General features: G+C 40.7%; 9 non-coding genes across 9 annotated transcripts; all 9 read left to right on the top strand.

The window, feature by feature from the left end:
* The first annotated feature begins 1,044 nt into the window (after nt 1-1,044).
* Nucleotides 1,045-1,133, top strand: trnay-gua (transfer RNA tyrosine (anticodon GUA)). Its single transcript is given in 2 exon segments — nt 1,045-1,081; nt 1,098-1,133. It is a non-coding gene; the product is annotated as a tRNA-Tyr (tRNA).
* Nucleotides 1,134-2,585: 1,452 nt separating this feature from the next.
* Nucleotides 2,586-2,674, top strand: trnay-gua (transfer RNA tyrosine (anticodon GUA)). The gene is given in 2 exon segments: nt 2,586-2,622; nt 2,639-2,674. It is a non-coding gene; the product is annotated as a tRNA-Tyr (tRNA).
* Nucleotides 2,675-4,126: 1,452 nt separating this feature from the next.
* Nucleotides 4,127-4,215, top strand: trnay-gua (transfer RNA tyrosine (anticodon GUA)). Its single transcript is given in 2 exon segments — nt 4,127-4,163; nt 4,180-4,215. It is a non-coding gene; the product is annotated as a tRNA-Tyr (tRNA).
* Nucleotides 4,216-5,667: 1,452 nt separating this feature from the next.
* Nucleotides 5,668-5,756, top strand: trnay-gua (transfer RNA tyrosine (anticodon GUA)). Its single transcript is given in 2 exon segments — nt 5,668-5,704; nt 5,721-5,756. It is a non-coding gene; the product is annotated as a tRNA-Tyr (tRNA).
* A 1,452-nt stretch (nt 5,757-7,208) lies between these two features.
* On the top strand, nt 7,209-7,297 carry trnay-gua (transfer RNA tyrosine (anticodon GUA)). Its single transcript is given in 2 exon segments — nt 7,209-7,245; nt 7,262-7,297. It is a non-coding gene; the product is annotated as a tRNA-Tyr (tRNA).
* Nucleotides 7,298-8,749: 1,452 nt separating this feature from the next.
* Nucleotides 8,750-8,838, top strand: trnay-gua (transfer RNA tyrosine (anticodon GUA)). The gene is given in 2 exon segments: nt 8,750-8,786; nt 8,803-8,838. It is a non-coding gene; the product is annotated as a tRNA-Tyr (tRNA).
* Nucleotides 8,839-10,290: 1,452 nt separating this feature from the next.
* trnay-gua (transfer RNA tyrosine (anticodon GUA)) lies at nt 10,291-10,379 on the top strand. Its single transcript is given in 2 exon segments — nt 10,291-10,327; nt 10,344-10,379. It is a non-coding gene; the product is annotated as a tRNA-Tyr (tRNA).
* A 1,452-nt stretch (nt 10,380-11,831) lies between these two features.
* trnay-gua (transfer RNA tyrosine (anticodon GUA)) lies at nt 11,832-11,920 on the top strand. The gene is given in 2 exon segments: nt 11,832-11,868; nt 11,885-11,920. It is a non-coding gene; the product is annotated as a tRNA-Tyr (tRNA).
* Nucleotides 11,921-13,372: 1,452 nt separating this feature from the next.
* On the top strand, nt 13,373-13,461 carry trnay-gua (transfer RNA tyrosine (anticodon GUA)). The gene is given in 2 exon segments: nt 13,373-13,409; nt 13,426-13,461. It is a non-coding gene; the product is annotated as a tRNA-Tyr (tRNA).
* The last annotated feature ends 275 nt before the right edge of the window (nt 13,462-13,736 follow it).

Here is a 13,736-nt window from a genome sequence, read left to right as displayed (position 1 = left end):
AGTCATTTTTCCCAAAATTGTTTACAGACAGATTATATCACTTCTAGTTCACTGTATAACAAATCCAGTGGGTCAGAAGTTTACATACACTAAATTGAATGTGCCTTTAAACAGCTTGGAAATATCCCGAAAATGATGTCATGGCTTTAGAAGCTTCTGATAGGCTAATTGACATCATTTGAGTCAATTGGAGGTGTACCTGTAGATGTATTTCATGGCCTACCTTCAAACTCAGTGCCTCTTTGCTTGACATCATGGGAAAATCAAAAGAAATCAGCCAAGACCTCAGAAATAAAATATAGACCTCCACAAGTCTGGTTCATCCTTGGGAGCAATTTCCAAACGCCTGAAGGTACCACGTTCATCAATAACAAAAAATAGTACGCAAGTATAAACACCATGGGACCACGCAGCCTTCATACCGCTCAGGAAAGAGACGTGTTCTGTCTCCTAGAGATGAACGTACTTTTGTGCGAAAAGTGCAAATCAATCCCAGAAGAACAGCAAAGGACCTTGTGAAGATGCTGGAGGAAACAGGTACAAAAGTATCTATATCCACAGTCAAACGAGTCCTATGTCAACAGAACCTGAAATGCCGCTCAGCAAGGAAGAAGCTACTGCTCCAACCCGCCATAAAATTGCCAGACTACAGTTTGGGGACAAAGATCCTACTTTTTGGAGAAATGTCCTCTGGTCTGATGAAACAAAAATAGAACTGTTTGGCCATGATGACCATTGTTATGTTTGGAGGAAACCAAACAATTTGAAATGGTATATATGTGCGATAACCTACTAAATTCACAAAACTGGTAACCCCGTTTTGTAATCTCTGCAACGGCAGACGTCATCAGCGTCTCCATAATTGAAGAAAGTTGTGCCTGGAAAGACCCGTTTGTGGACATTTCGGCAGTTCTGACGAGCGCTCAATACACGGAAATCTCACCATTGCTGAATGGTCAACGTTGATCAACATCTGGTAGAAAAGATTCAACTCAATGCTACGGTTCAAACATGTACCTTTTGCTCCAATGGATTTTTCGTGTCCCTTCGATAGCTCAGTTGGTAGAGCGGAGGACTGTAGAATGCTTTATGCTGAAATCCTTAGGTCGCTGGTTCAAATCTGGCTCGAAGGACGAACATTTTTCTGCCTCATCAATGCGCCCCAAACACTATTTTTACCTGTTGTTCGCACATCCCCCTATAGAGAATAAAATGTGCATTTCACGTTTCCTATAAGAATAGTCTAGGTGTACGAATCCAATCATACAGAAGAATTCAAAACACTTCAAGTTTATCCACAATTCACCACATTCAATAGCTCAGTTGGTATAGCAGAGGACCGTAGAACACTAAATGCTGAAATCCGACTTGAGGAGGACCCTTTTCCTACCTCATAAATGCACCTATAAGATATACATTTGCCTGTTGTTCGCACATTCCCTATAGAGAATAAAACGTGCATTTCCAGTTTCCTAATTAAGAAAGAATCCAAGTTAACTCAGAAAATAGTAAAGAACAATTCAGAACACCAAGTTCCCTGAAGTCATTTTTCCCAAAATTGTTTACAGAAAGATTATATCACTTCTAGTTCACTGTATAACAAATCCAGTGGGTCAGAAGTTTACATACACTAAATTGGCTGTGCCTTTAAACAGCTTGGAAATATCCCGAAAATGATGTCATGGCTTTAGAAGCTTCTGATAGGCTAATTGACATCATTTGAGTCAATTGGAGGTGTACCTGTAGATGTATTTCATGGCCTACCTTCAAACTCAGTGCCTCTTTGCTTGACATCATGGGAAAATCAAAAGAAATCAGCCAAGACCTCAGAAATAAAATATAGACCTCCACAAGTCTGGTTCATCCTTGGGAGCAATTTCCAAACGCCTGAAGGTACCACGTTCATCAATAACAAAAAATAGTACGCAAGTATAAACACCATGGGACCACGCAGCCTTCATACCGCTCAGGAAAGAGACGTGTTCTGTCTCCTAGAGATGAACGTACTTTTGTGCGAAAAGTGCAAATCAATCCCAGAAGAACAGCAAAGGACCTTGTGAAGATGCTGGAGGAAACAGGTACAAAAGTATCTATATCCACAGTCAAACGAGTCCTATGTCAACAGAACCTGAAATGCCGCTCAGCAAGGAAGAAGCTACTGCTCCAACCCGCCATAAAATTGCCAGACTACAGTTTGGGGACAAAGATCCTACTTTTTGGAGAAATGTCCTCTGGTCTAATGAAACAAAAATAGAACTGTTTGGCCATGATGACCATTGTTATGTTTGGAGGAAACCAAACAATTTGAAATGGTATATATGTGCGATAACCTACTAAATTCACAAAACTGGTAACCCCGTTTTGTAATCTCTGCAACGGCAGACGTCATCAGCGTCTCCATAATTGAAGAAATTTGTGCCTGGAAAGACCCGTTTGTGGACATTTCGGCAGTTCTGACGAGCGCTCAATACACGGAAATCTCACCATTGCTGAATGGTCAACGTTGATCAACATCTGGTAGAAAAGATTCAACTCAATGCTACGGTTCAAACATGTACCTTTTGCTCCAATGGATTTTTCATGTCCCTTCGATAGCTCAGTTGGTAGAGCGGAGGACTGTAGAAGGCTTAATGCTGAAATCCTTAGGTCGCTGGTTCAAATCCGGCTCGAAGGACGAACATTTTTCTGCCTCATCAATGCGCCCCAAACACTATTTTTACCTGTTGTTCGCACATCCCCCTATAGAGAATAAAATGTGCATTTCACGTTTCCTATAAGAATAGTCTAGGTGTACGAATCCAATCATACAGAAGAATTCAAAACACTTCAAGTTTATCCACAATTCACCACATTCAATAGCTCAGTTGGTATAGCAGAGGACCGTAGAACACTGAATGCTGAAATCCGACTTGAGGAGGACCCTTTTCCTACCTCATAAAGGCACCTATAAGATATACATTTGCCTGTTGTTCGCACATTCCCTATAGAGAATAAAACGTGCATTTCCAGTTTCCTAATTAAGAAAGAATCCAAGTTAACTCAGAAAATAGTAAAGAACAATTCAGAACAACAAGTTCCCTGAAGTCATTTTTCCCAAAATTGTTTACAGACAGATTATATCACTTCTAGTTCACTGTATAACAAATCCAGTGGGTCAGAAGTTTACATACACTAAATTGAATGTGCCTTTAAACAGCTTGGAAATATCCCGAAAATGATGTCATGGCTTTAGAAGCTTCTGATAGGCTAATTGACATCATTTGAGTCAATTGGAGGTGTACCTGTAGATGTATTTCATGGCCTACCTTCAAACTCAGTGCCTCTTTGCTTGACATCATGGGAAAATCAAAAGAAATCAGCCAAGACCTCAGAAATAAAATATAGACCTCCACAAGTCTGGTTCATCCTTGGGAGCAATTTCCAAACGCCTGAAGGTACCACGTTCATCAATAACAAAAAATAGTACGCAAGTATAAACACCATGGGACCACGCAGCCTTCATACCGCTCAGGAAAGAGACGTGTTCTGTCTCCTAGAGATGAACGTACTTTTGTGCGAAAAGTGCAAATCAATCCCAGAAGAACAGCAAAGGACCTTGTGAAGATGCTGGAGGAAACAGGTACAAAAGTATCTATATCCACAGTCAAACGAGTCCTATGTCAACAGAACCTGAAATGCCGCTCAGCAAGGAAGAAGCTACTGCTCCAACCCGCCATAAAATTGCCAGACTACAGTTTGGGGACAAAGATCCTACTTTTTGGAGAAATGTCCTCTGGTCTGATGAAACAAAAATAGAACTGTTTGGCCATGATGACCATTGTTATGTTTGGAGGAAACCAAACAATTTGAAATGGTATATATGTGCGATAACCTACTAAATTCACAAAACTGGTAACCCCGTTTTGTAGTCTCTGCAACGGCAGACGTCATCAGCGTCTCCATAATTGAAGAAAGTTGTGCCTGGAAAGACCCGTTTGTGGACATTTCGGCAGTTCTGACGAGCGCTCAATACACGGAAATCTCACCATTGCTGAATGGTCAACGTTGATCAACATCTGGTAGAAAAGATTCAACTCAATGCTACGGTTCAAACATGTACCTTTTGCTCCAATGGATTTTTCGTGTCCCTTCGATAGCTCAGTTGGTAGAGCGGAGGACTGTAGAATGCTTTATGCTGAAATCCTTAGGTCGCTGGTTCAAATCTGGCTCGAAGGACGAACATTTTTCTGCCTCATCAATGCGCCCCAAACACTATTTTTACCTGTTGTTCGCACATCCCCCTATAGAGAATAAAATGTGCATTTCACGTTTCCTATAAGAATAGTCTAGGTGTACGAATCCAATCATACAGAAGAATTCAAAACACTTCAAGTTTATCCACAATTCACCACATTCAATAGCTCAGTTGGTATAGCAGAGGACCGTAGAACACTAAATGCTGAAATCCGACTTGAGGAGGACCCTTTTCCTACCTCATAAATGCACCTATAAGATATACATTTGCCTGTTGTTTGCACATTCCCTATAGAGAATAAAACGTGCATTTCCAGTTTCCTAATTAAGAAAGAATCCAAGTTAACTCAGAAAATAGTAAAGAACAATTCAGAACACCAAGTTCCCTGAAGTCATTTTTCCCAAAATTGTTTACAGAAAGATTATATCACTTCTAGTTCACTGTATAACAAATCCAGTGGGTCAGAAGTTTACATACACTAAATTGGCTGTGCCTTTAAACAGCTTGGAAATATCCCGAAAATGATGTCATGGCTTTAGAAGCTTCTGATAGGCTAATTGACATCATTTGAGTCAATTGGAGGTGTACCTGTAGATGTATTTCATGGCCTACCTTCAAACTCAGTGCCTCTTTGCTTGAGATCATGGGATTTTCAAAAGAAATCAGCCAAGACCTCAGATATAAAATATAGACCTCCACAAGTCTGGTTCATCCTTGGGAGCAATTTCCAAACGCCTGAAGGTACCACGTTCATCAATAACAAAAAATAGTACGCAAGTATAAACACCATGGGACCACGCAGCCTTCATACCGCTCAGGAAAGAGACGTGTTCTGTCTCCTAGAGATGAACGTACTTTTGTGCGAAAAGTGCAAATCAATCCCAGAAGAACAGCAAAGGACCTTGTGAAGATGCTGGAGGAAACAGGTACAAAAGTATCTATATCCACAGTCAAATGAGTCCTATGTCAACAGAACCTGAAATGCCGCTCAGCAAGGAAGAAGCTACTGCTCCAACCCGCCATAAAATTGCCAGACTACAGTTTGGGGACAAAGATCCTACTTTTTGGAGAAATGTCCTCTGGTCTAATGAAACAAAAATAGAACTGTTTGGCCATGATGACCATTGTTATGTTTGGAGGAAACCAAACAATTTGAAATGGTATATATGTGCGATAACCTACTAAATTCACAAAACTGGTAACCCCGTTTTGTAATCTCTGCAACGGCAGACGTCATCAGCGTCTCCATAATTGAAGAAATTTGTGCCTGGAAAGACCCGTTTGTGGACATTTCGGCAGTTCTGACGAGCGCTCAATACACGGAAATCTCACCATTGCTGAATGGTCAACGTTGATCAACATCTGGTAGAAAAGATTCAACTCAATGCTACGGTTCAAACATGTACCTTTTGCTCCAATGGATTTTTCATGTCCCTTCGATAGCTCAGTTGGTAGAGCGGAGGACTGTAGAAGGCTTAATGCTGAAATCCTTAGGTCGCTGGTTCAAATCCGGCTCGAAGGACGAACATTTTTCTGCCTCATCAATGCGCCCCAAACACTATTTTTACCTGTTGTTCGCACATCCCCCTATAGAGAATAAAATGTGCATTTCACGTTTCCTATAAGAATAGTCTAGGTGTACGAATCCAATCATACAGAAGAATTCAAAACACTTCAAGTTTATCCACAATTCACCACATTCAATAGCTCAGTTGGTATAGCAGAGGACCGTAGAACACTGAATGCTGAAATCCGACTTGAGGAGGACCCTTTTCCTACCTCATAAAGGCACCTATAAGATATACATTTGCCTGTTGTTCGCACATTCCCTATAGAGAATAAAACGTGCATTTCCAGTTTCCTAATTAAGAAAGAATCCAAGTTAACTCAGAAAATAGTAAAGAACAATTCAGAACAACAAGTTCCCTGAAGTCATTTTTCCCAAAATTGTTTACAGACAGATTATATCACTTCTAGTTCACTGTATAACAAATCCAGTGGGTCAGAAGTTTACATACACTAAATTGAATGTGCCTTTAAACAGCTTGGAAATATCCCGAAAATGATGTCATGGCTTTAGAAGCTTCTGATAGGCTAATTGACATCATTTGAGTCAATTGGAGGTGTACCTGTAGATGTATTTCATGGCCTACCTTCAAACTCAGTGCCTCTTTGCTTGACATCATGGGAAAATCAAAAGAAATCAGCCAAGACCTCAGAAATAAAATATAGACCTCCACAAGTCTGGTTCATCCTTGGGAGCAATTTCCAAACGCCTGAAGGTACCACGTTCATCAATAACAAAAAATAGTACGCAAGTATAAACACCATGGGACCACGCAGCCTTCATACCGCTCAGGAAAGAGACGTGTTCTGTCTCCTAGAGATGAACGTACTTTTGTGCGAAAAGTGCAAATCAATCCCAGAAGAACAGCAAAGGACCTTGTGAAGATGCTGGAGGAAACAGGTACAAAAGTATCTATATCCACAGTCAAACGAGTCCTATGTCAACAGAACCTGAAATGCCGCTCAGCAAGGAAGAAGCTACTGCTCCAACCCGCCATAAAATTGCCAGACTACAGTTTGGGGACAAAGATCCTACTTTTTGGAGAAATGTCCTCTGGTCTGATGAAACAAAAATAGAACTGTTTGGCCATGATGACCATTGTTATGTTTGGAGGAAACCAAACAATTTGAAATGGTATATATGTGCGATAACCTACTAAATTCACAAAACTGGTAACCCCGTTTTGTAGTCTCTGCAACGGCAGACGTCATCAGCGTCTCCATAATTGAAGAAAGTTGTGCCTGGAAAGACCCGTTTGTGGACATTTCGGCAGTTCTGACGAGCGCTCAATACACGGAAATCTCACCATTGCTGAATGGTCAACGTTGATCAACATCTGGTAGAAAAGATTCAACTCAATGCTACGGTTCAAACATGTACCTTTTGCTCCAATGGATTTTTCGTGTCCCTTCGATAGCTCAGTTGGTAGAGCGGAGGACTGTAGAATGCTTTATGCTGAAATCCTTAGGTCGCTGGTTCAAATCTGGCTCGAAGGACGAACATTTTTCTGCCTCATCAATGCGCCCCAAACACAATTTTTACCTGTTGTTCGCACATCCCCCTATAGAGAATAAAATGTGCATTTCACGTTTCCTATAAGAATAGTCTAGGTGTACGAATCCAATCATACAGAAGAATTCAAAACACTTCAAGTTTATCCACAATTCACCACATTCAATAGCTCAGTTGGTATAGCAGAGGACCGTAGAACACTAAATGCTGAAATCCGACTTGAGGAGGACCCTTTTCCTACCTCATAAATGCACCTATAAGATATACATTTGCCTGTTGTTCGCACATTCCCTATAGAGAATAAAACGTGCATTTCCAGTTTCCTAATTAAGAAAGAATCCAAGTTAACTCAGAAAATAGTAAAGAACAATTCAGAACAACAAGTTCCCTGAAGTCATTTTTCCCAAAATTGTTTACAGACAGATTATATCACTTCTAGTTCACTGTATAACAAATCCAGTGGGTCAGAAGTTTACATACACTAAATTGAATGTGCCTTTAAACAGCTTGGAAATATCCCGAAAATGATGTCATGGCTTTAGAAGCTTCTGATAGGCTAATTGACATCATTTGAGTCAATTGGAGGTGTACCTGTAGATGTATTTCATGGCCTACCTTCAAACTCAGTGCCTCTTTGCTTGACATCATGGGAAAATCAAAAGAAATCAGCCAAGACCTCAGAAATAAAATATAGACCTCCACAAGTCTGGTTCATCCTTGGGAGCAATTTCCAAACGCCTGAAGGTACCACGTTCATCAATAACAAAAAATAGTACGCAAGTATAAACACCATGGGACCACGCAGCCTTCATACCGCTCAGGAAAGAGACGTGTTCTGTCTCCTAGAGATGAACGTACTTTTGTGCGAAAAGTGCAAATCAATCCCAGAAGAACAGCAAAGGACCTTGTGAAGATGCTGGAGGAAACAGGTACAAAAGTATCTATATCCACAGTCAAACGAGTCCTATGTCAACAGAACCTGAAATGCCGCTCAGCAAGGAAGAAGCTACTGCTCCAACCCGCCATAAAATTGCCAGACTACAGTTTGGGGACAAAGATCCTACTTTTTGGAGAAATGTCCTCTGGTCTGATGAAACAAAAATAGAACTGTTTGGCCATGATGACCATTGTTATGTTTGGAGGAAACCAAACAATTTGAAATGGTATATATGTGCGATAACCTACTAAATTCACAAAACTGGTAACCCCGTTTTGTAGTCTCTGCAACGGCAGACGTCATCAGCGTCTCCATAATTGAAGAAAGTTGTGCCTGGAAAGACCCGTTTGTGGACATTTCGGCAGTTCTGACGAGCGCTCAATACACGGAAATCTCACCATTGCTGAATGGTCAACGTTGATCAACATCTGGTAGAAAAGATTCAACTCAATGCTACGGTTCAAACATGTACCTTTTGCTCCAATGGATTTTTCGTGTCCCTTCGATAGCTCAGTTGGTAGAGCGGAGGACTGTAGAATGCTTTATGCTGAAATCCTTAGGTCGCTGGTTCAAATCTGGCTCGAAGGACGAACATTTTTCTGCCTCATCAATGCGCCCCAAACACAATTTTTACCTGTTGTTCGCACATCCCCCTATAGAGAATAAAATGTGCATTTCACGTTTCCTATAAGAATAGTCTAGGTGTACGAATCCAATCATACAGAAGAATTCAAAACACTTCAAGTTTATCCACAATTCACCACATTCAATAGCTCAGTTGGTATAGCAGAGGACCGTAGAACACTAAATGCTGAAATCCGACTTGAGGAGGACCCTTTTCCTACCTCATAAATGCACCTATAAGATATACATTTGCCTGTTGTTCGCACATTCCCTATAGAGAATAAAACGTGCATTTCCAGTTTCCTAATTAAGAAAGAATCCAAGTTAACTCAGAAAATAGTAAAGAACAATTCAGAACACCAAGTTCCCTGAAGTCATTTTTCCCAAAATTGTTTACAGACAGATTATATCACTTCTAGTTCACTGTATAACAAATCCAGTGGGTCAGAAGTTTACATACACTAAATTGAATGTGCCTTTAAACAGCTTGGAAATATCCCGAAAATGATGTCATGGCTTTAGAAGCTTCTGATAGGCTAATTGACGTCATTTGAGTCAATTGGAGGTGTACCTGTAGATGTATTTCATGGCCTACCTTCAAACTCAGTGCCTCTTTGCTTGACATCATGGGAAAATTAAAAGAAATCAGCCAAGACCTCAGAAATAAAATATAGACCTCCACAAGTCTGGTTCATCCTTGGGAGCAATTTCCAAACGCCTGAAGGTACCACGTTCATCAATAACAAAAAATAGTACGCAAGTATAAACACCATGGGACCACGCAGCCTTCATACCGCTCAGGAAAGAGACGTGTTCTGTCTCCTAGAGATGAACGTACTTTTGTGCGAAAAGTGCAAATCAATCCCAGAAGAACAGCAAAGGACCTTGTGAAGATGCTGGAGGAAACAGGTACAAAAGTATCTATATCCACAGTCAAACGAGTCCTATGTCAACAGAACCTGAAATGCCGCTCAGCAAGGAAGAAGCTACTGCTCCAACCCGCCATAAAATTGCCAGACTACAGTTTGGGGACAAAGATCCTACTTTTTGGAGAAATGTCCTCTGGTCTGATGAAACAAAAATAGAACTGTTTGGCCATGATGACCATTGTTATGTTTGGAGGAAACCAAACAATTTGAAATGGTATATATGTGCGATAACCTACTAAATTCACAAAACAGGTAACCCCGTTTTGTAATCTCTGCAACGGCAGACGTCATCAGCGTCTCCATAATTGAAGAAAGTTGTGCCTGGAAAGACCCGTTTGTGGACATTTCGGCAGTTCTGACGAGCGCTCAATACACGGAAATCTCACCATTGCTGAATGGTCAACGTTGATCAACATCTGGTAGAAAAGATTCAACTCAATGCTACGGTTCAAACATGTACCTTTTGCTCCAATGGATTTTTCGTGTCCCTTCGATAGCTCAGTTGGTAGAGCGGAGGACTGTAGAATGCTTTATGCTGAAATCCTTAGGTCGCTGGTTCAAATCTGGCTCGAAGGACGAACATTTTTCTGCCTCATCAATGCGCCCCAAACACTATTTTTACCTGTTGTTCGCACATCCCCCTATAGAGAATAAAATGTGCATTTCACGTTTCCTATAAGAATAGTCTAGGTGTACGAATCCAATCATACAGAAGAATTCAAAACACTTCAAGTTTATCCACAATTCACCACATTCAATAGCTCAGTTGGTATAGCAGAGGACCGTAGAACACTAAATGCTGAAATCCGACTTGAGGAGGACCCTTTTCCTACCTCATAAATGCACCTATAAGATATACATTTGCCTGTTGTTCGCACATTCCCTATAGAGAATAAAACGTGCATTTCCAGTTTCCTAATTAAGAAAGAATCCAAGTTAACTCAGAAAATAGTAAAGAACAATTCAGAACACCAAGTTCCCTGAAGTCATTTTTCCCAAAATTGTTTACAGACAGATTATATCACTTCTAGTTCACTGTATAACAAATCCAGTGGGTCAGAAGTTTACATACACTAAATTGGCTGTGCCTTTAAACAGCTTGGAAATATCCCGAAAATGATGTAATGGCTTTAGAAGCTTCTGATAGGCTAATTGACATCATTTGAGTCAATTGGAGGTGTACCTGTAGATGTATTTCATGGCCCACCTTCAAACTCAGTGCCTCTTTGCTTGACATCATGGGAAAATCAAAAGAAATCAGCCAAGAACTCAGAAATAAAATATAGACCTCCACAAGTCTGGTTCATCCTTGGGAGCAATTTCCAAACGCCTGAAGGTACCACGTTCATCAATAACAAAAAATAGTACGCAAGTATAAACACCATGGGACCACGCAGCCTTCATACCGCTCAGGAAAGAGACGTGTTCTGTCTCCTAGAGATGAACGTACTTTTGTGCGAAAAGTGCAAATCAATCCCAGAAGAACAGCAAAGGACCTTGTGAAGATGCTGGAGGAAACAGGTACAAAAGTATCTATATCCACAGTCAAACGAGTCCTATGTCAACAGAACCTGAAATGCCGCTCAGCAAGGAAGAAGCTACTGCTCCAACCCGCCATAAAATTGCCAGACTACAGTTTGGGGACAAAGATCCTACTTTTTGGAGAAATGTCCTCTGGTCTGATGAAACAAAAATAGAACTGTTTGGCCATGATGACCATTGTTATGTTTGGAGGAAACCAAACAATTTGAAATGGTATATATGTGCGATAACCTACTAAATTCACAAAACTGGTAACCCCGTTTTGTAATCTCTGCAACGGCAGACGTCATCAGCGTCTCCATAATTGAAGAAAGTTGTGCCTGGAAAGACCCGTTTGTGGACATTTCGTCAGTTCTGACGAGCGCTCAATACACGGAAATCTCACCATTGCTGAATGGTCAACGTTGATCAACATCTGGTAGAAAAGATTCAACTCAATGCTACGGTTCAAACATGTACCTTTTGCTCCAATGGATTTTTCATGTCCCTTCGATAGCTCAGTTGGTAGAGCGGAGGACTGTAGAATGCTTAATGCTGAAATCCTTAGGTCGCTGGTTCAAATCCGTCTCGAAGGACGAACATTTTTCTGCCTCATCAATGCGCCCCAAACACTATTTTTACCTGTTGTTCGCACATCCCCCTATAGAGAATAAAATGTGCATTTCACGTTTCCTATAAGAATAGTCTAGGTGTACGAATCCAATCATACAGAATAATTCAAAACACTTCAAGTTTATCCACAATTCACCACATTCAATAGCTCAGTTGGTATAGCAGAGGACCGTAGAACACTGAATGCTGAAATCCGACTTGAGGAGGACCCTTTTCCTACCTCATAAATGCACCTATAATATATACATTTGCCTGTTGTTCGCACATTCCCTATAGAGAATAAAATGTGCATTTCCAGTTTCCTAATTAAGAAAGAATCCAAGTTAACTCAGAAAATAGTAAAGAACAATTCAGAACAACAAGTTCCCTGAAGTCATTTTTCCCAAAATTGTTTACAGACAGATTATATCACTTCTAGTTCACTGTATAACAAATCCAGTGGGTCAGAAGTTTACATACACTAAATTGGCTGTGCCTTTAAACAGCTTGGAAATATCCCGAAAATGATGTAATGGCTTTAGAAGCTTCTGATAGGCTAATTGACATCATTTGAGTCAATTGGAGGTGTACCTGTAGATGTATTTCATGGCCCACCTTCAAACTCAGTGCCTCTTTGCTTGACATCATGGGAAAATCAAAAGAAATCAGCCAAGAACTCAGAAATAAAATATAGACCTCCACAAGTCTGGTTCATCCTTGGGAGCAATTTCCAAACGCCTGAAGGTACCACGTTCATCAATAACAAAAAATAGTACGCAAGTATAAACACCATGGGACCACGCAGCCTTCATACCGCTCAGGAAAGAGACGTGTTCTGTCTCCTAGAGATGAACGTACTTTTGTGCGAAAAGTGCAAATCAATCCCAGAAGAACAGCAAAGGACCTTGTGAAGATGCTGGAGGAAACAGGTACAAAAGTATCTATATCCACAGTCAAACGAGTCCTATGTCAACAGAACCTGAAATGCCGCTCAGCAAGGAAGAAGCTACTGCTCCAACCCGCCATAAAATTGCCAGACTACAGTTTGGGGACAAAGATCCTACTTTTTGGAGAAATGTCCTCTGGTCTGATGAAACAAAAATAGAACTGTTTGGCCATGATGACCATTGTTATGTTTGGAGGAAACCAAACAATTTGAAATGGTATATATGTGCGATAACCTACTAAATTCACAAAACTGGTAACCCCGTTTTGTAATCTCTGCAACGGCAGACGTCATCAGCGTCTCCATAATTGAAGAAAGTTGTGCCTGGAAAGACCCGTTTGTGGACATTTCGTCAGTTCTGACGAGCGCTCAATACACGGAAATCTCACCATTGCTGAATGGTCAACGTTGATCAACATCTGGTAGAAAAGATTCAACTCAATGCTACGGTTCAAACATGTACCTTTTGCTCCAATGGATTTTTCATGTCCCTTCGATAGCTCAGTTGGTAGAGCGGAGGACTGTAGAATGCTTAATGCTGAAATCCTTAGGTCGCTGGTTCAAATCCGTCTCGAAGGACGAACATTTTTCTGCCTCATCAATGCGCCCCAAACACTATTTTTACCTGTTGTTCGCACATCCCCCTATAGAGAATAAAATGTGCATTTCACGTTTCCTATAAGAATAGTCTAGGTGTACGAATCCAATCATACAGAATAATTCAAAACACTTCAAGTTTATCCACAATTCACCACATTCAATAGCTCAGTTGGTATAGCAGAGGACCGTAGAACACTGAATGCTGAAATCCGACTTGAGGAGGACCCTTTTCCTACCTCATAAATGCACCTATA

Source organism: Salvelinus fontinalis, unplaced genomic scaffold (genome assembly GCF_029448725.1).
Source record: "Salvelinus fontinalis isolate EN_2023a unplaced genomic scaffold, ASM2944872v1 scaffold_1410, whole genome shotgun sequence".
Lineage (NCBI taxonomy): Eukaryota > Metazoa > Chordata > Actinopteri > Salmoniformes > Salmonidae > Salvelinus > Salvelinus fontinalis.
Note: the sequence above shows the minus strand (reverse complement) of the source record. Positions and strands in the feature narration are given on the sequence as shown.